This window comes from Herpailurus yagouaroundi, unplaced genomic scaffold, assembly GCF_014898765.1.
Source record: "Herpailurus yagouaroundi ecotype Mexico unplaced genomic scaffold, PumYag 182, whole genome shotgun sequence".
Taxonomy (NCBI): Eukaryota; Metazoa; Chordata; class Mammalia; order Carnivora; family Felidae; genus Herpailurus; species Herpailurus yagouaroundi.
This window is the reverse complement of record NW_024412413.1, coordinates 38774374-38779183: the sequence shown is the minus strand read 5'-3', so window position 1 is coordinate 38779183 and position 4810 is coordinate 38774374.

The following is a 4810-nucleotide window of genomic DNA, read 5'->3' as shown; positions in this document are numbered from 1 at the left end:
ATATGCTAACTTGGATGTAAATTTAAAAATAAATTTAAAAAAGGTGGGGGGGGGGGAGTAGAACTTCCAAAAGAAAATACGGGAGAAATTCATTAGAACCTCAGAGTGGGGAAAGTCATTCTAATTCTGACTAAATATCCAGAAGCCCAAAAGAAAAGATTGATAAATTTAACAAGAAAACTGACAACAAATTCTGCAAGACCAAAAAAATGTCAAAGTCAAAAGAAAAATGTAAAACCAAAGCACAATATTTACAATGAATCTCTGATAATGTCTAGTCTTCTTATAAAGAGTTCATTAAAAAATCACAAAAGGTGGGGCGCCTGGGTGGCTCAGTCGGTTAAACGTCCGACTTCGGCTCAGGTCATGATCTCACGGTCCGTGAGTTTGAGCCCCGCGTCGGGCTCTGTGCTGACAGTTCAGAGCCTGGAGCCTGTTTCAGATTCTGTGTCTCCCTCTCTCTGACCCTCCCCCATTCATCCTCTGTCTCTCTGTGTCTCAAAAATAAATAAACATTTAAAAAAAATAGGGGCGCCTGGGTGGCGCAGTTGGTTAAGCGTCCGACTTCAGCCAGGTCACGATCTCGCGGTCTGTGAGTTCGAGCCCCGCGTCAGGCTCTGGGCTGATGGCTCAGAGCCTGGAGCCTGTTTCCGATTCTGTGTCTCCCTCTCTCTCTGCCCCTCCCCCGTTCATGCTCTGTCTCTCTCTGTGCCAAAAATAAATAAACGTTGAAAAAAAAAAAGCTCTAAAAAAAAATAAAAGAAGTTGTTCTAAAAAAAAAATCACAAAAGGAAAGTATGAACAACCTAATAGAAAATGGGCCAATGACTTGTACCGAGAAAAAGAAATCATATTTGAGGACACTTAAAAAAGAGTCAAGCATACTTTTCATAAAAGCATCTCATGTTCAATTCACACCAAAAAGCATTTTTTCACCTACCAAATGGTAACAAATTAAAAGTTTAATTATACTTTTATTTTTTAGTTTGGGCAGCTTATAAACCACAAACATTTCTTATAGTTCTAGAGGCTGGGAAGTCCAAGATCAAGGTGCCAGCAGTCTTCTTGCTGTCCCCTCATGTGCAAAAGGGTCCAGGGAGCTCTATGGGGTCTCATCTATAAGGGCACTAATCCCATTCATGAGAGCTCCACTTCATGTTCTACTCCCCTCCCAAAGGGCCCACTTCCTAACACCATCATATAGGAGGTTAGGATTTCAGCATATGAATTTGGGGTAAGGGGACACAAAAACCCAGACCTTAACAAGTAGGTTGAAAAGTGATTAATGGGTGATAGATTCGACTCAATATAAACACCCCTCTTGATGTACTCGTGCTCAGATTCACTCAGACACCTACTTCTGTTTCTGCAGCTGGTGGTACTGGATTGCTTCCATCTTCATGGTAGTTCTCTACACAGGCAGCCTGAAACAGCTGGGAAGGAACAGCACAGCGCATTGGCGATTGGCTTCCTTGGCTTGTCCTGATCAGCGTCTTGGTGTTCTTCTGGGGAAGAAGGACCCCATTTTTTTCCCATTCCTGCCGTAGGCACTCTGGCTTTTCCTACTACTTCTGAGCCTGGAAGAAGCACCATGCCCCCTTGACTACCCTGATAAATTGCGTAATGCAACCTGGAATAAAGGACAAATATCCTGTGAGGTGAACTCTGAACAATGATAGGCTCAGGAGCCAGCAGGTAAATTGCTCACTGTCACTCCTCATCATCACGGACCATTCCAAGATGTAGTGTTTCCTTTTGACCTTTCCATATATGTCTACGTTTTATGAGAGCTGTGGCCCACTCTCTAATAATTTGACCTGTATTTACTTTTGTTTCTCTCTTGCCTCATGTCCCCTTAAATAGTTCCTTGCAGAGTCTTTCCCACCTCAGTAAATAACAAATTTAATGTGTGTGTGCGAGAGTTTGCGTGTGTGTGTTGTGTATGCATATACTTGAACACATGTACCTATCTCCTGTAAGAAATTTCCATTAAAACTACAAAATGCTGGGGCGCCTGGGTGGCTAAGTCGGTTAAGTGTCCGACTTCGGCTCAGGTCATGATCTCACAGTTCGTGGGTTCCAGCCCCGCATCGGGGGCTCTGTGCTACCAGCTCGGAGCCTGGAACAAGCTTCGGATTCTGTGTCTCCCTGTCTCTCTGCCCCTCCCCTGCTCAGGCTCTGTCTCTGTCTCAAAAATAAATAAACATTAAAAACATTTTTTTAAAAAACTACAAAATGCCATTTTTTTAATGTTTATTTTTGACAGAGAGAGAGAGAGAGAGAGAGAGAGAGCATGAGTGGGTGAGGGGCAGAGAGAGAGAGGGAGACACAGAATCCAAAGCAGGCTCCAGGCTCCGAGCTGACAGCACAGAGCCCAACACAGGCTCGAACTCACGGACCGTGAGATCACGATCTGAGTGTGCCACTGAACTCAAATCTTTTTATGTACTCATTTTATCTCTTGTCTATTTTTCCTTTGTCCATTTTCTTAGTGGTAATTTTACACAAAGCCTTTCAGGAGAAATGATTTTACAAACTTTAATTCACCTGTCTCCACCTTTAAGTATTCTAGCTAACATGTCCTGGGACTTTTGGTTCTGTTTCTTGAAAACAAATTATCAGGGGTGCCTGGGTGGCTCAGTCAGTTAAGAGTCCAACTCTGACTCAGGTCATGATCCCATGGTTTGTGAGTTCGAGCTTTGCATTGGGCTCTGTGCTGATAGTGTAGAGCCTGCTTGGGATTCTCTCTCTCTCTCTCTCTCTCTCTCTCTCTCTGCCCCTCCCCCACTTGTGCTCTCTTTTTCTTGAAATAAATCAACTTTAAAAAATTAAATTAGTGATAAAACAAAACCTCTTATTCATGTTAGCTTTAAGAGATGAAAATGAATAAATTACTAATATATTCCATTCAATTAAGCTGAAAAGGAGAAGAGGCACAGTACCTTGAGGCTCTAATGTCTAAAAGAGAATAAAGATTCCTAATAGGAGTTAAAAGTATTCTGAGCTTTTTCTAGGCAATTATCACACAACTTTTCAAGGTTAATGTTCACATTACATAGAAAATAACAGTATTGAAATCAAGATATCTCAACAAATTCTTAAAATGAATCTGAGAACATTTGTGGCCACAACACATAGATTCAGAAGATTTCAAGATACACAAAAATTATGACTCTGACCAGAGGGAAGAAGCCCAGGTGAATTAGGATTCACATTTGTGCTAAGATTCCCAAAGTCACTGTGGATGGTCCAGCAGTCTGGTTTCCGTATCAAAGCGCTCATCTAAGGCACCAGGGAGTACTGAAATGTGGCTCAGCCTCCTCAAGCCAGGTCATGTACCCTGAAAGAAGCTGTTTTTACCCAGAGGAAGGAATTTTTTATTCGCATGAAGACACTGGCCTCTTGCCAAGCCAAACACCCATTTGGGACTGCATCTCCCCAGAGAAGGAGCTGTTTCTAATAACTCCTGAGGTATTTTCTAATTTATCCACCAGGCATTGTGTCTTTTCCTAATATATCTACCATGAGGAGGCACCTTATACTAATTTGCACCAAGGTCAGCAACCAATCTTGTTCTTAGCCTTAGCATTCTTTTTTTTTTTTTTTTCCTAATAATGTCTTATAAACGGCCATAGTGACTTGAAATCTTGCCCCTACACTACCTCTTTGGTGAAAAAACAACGGCTTTTCAGAGTTGTTTCACTAACAACTGCTAACTAGAAAGACCGAAGTTCTGGTTAAAGTCGAAATTCTATTAGCAAAAATGTTATCTATTACCAGAAAATAGATTACAGACACTTTGAGATGGATAATATTTCTTTTAATTATATTTGTTTACTAAAGAGTATGGAATTTAAGTTTTTTGCCTTCTCATATTTGTGTCAAAATTAAATTTTGTCTATATATTCTATTAAAAGTTATATATACATGCACATAAACGCACACACATAAAAATAAATTCAGTTTTGCAACCCAATTTAAGTTCCATATATGCATTAACTATAATCCTTGCCGCCAGTCCTAATATCTCCATTATTGAATTCTTATGTTTGCTTTGTTTCTTGGTTGCTTATGTCTTCAAGTATTTTTTTCCCAGAAAGGTATATATATGGATTGTGTATTTTCTGAGGCTTTACTCACAGTGTAGCACGATAGCTAAGGTAGGCTCTCAGATGAAAGTTATAAGTTCATATCCCAATACTATCCTTTTCTGTGTGAATCTAAGTAAATTCAATTTTGCTTTTCATAGTTTTCAAACTTCTCATAGGGTTAGTGTGAAGCTAATAGAATGAATGCATGTAAAGTACTTACTAGAGAGTTAAACACATAAAGAGGACTTGGTACATATAAGCTGAGTATAAAAATTTGAAGTCATAGTTTGCTTTCAAAACTGTAGACATTGCTTCATTGTGTTTGGACATGTAGTGCTGCAAAAGAAAAGTCTGGTTTCCGCTTTAGTTCCTTTATAGGTATATTTCTTTTCTTTTTTATTTGAATGATTGCTTAATTATAATTTTCCTGCAAGTTTTGAATTCAATAATATTGTGAAAATGTGTATAGGTACAGTTCTCTATTTATTGCCATTCTTTTGGATCTTCCAATCTTCACATCATCTTTTTCTAAATATATGAGGTATTTATTCTATTACTAGTACATTTTTATTTGATATGCTTTTATTTTAATATGGTTTTACATTCAGAAATATTAATTGTGTGTACATTGTTTTTCTTTCATACTTACGACATTTTCTGTCCTAGGTCTTCATCCATTCGTGTTTTTGCTCTGTATAATTTTATATTAAGTTTTTATT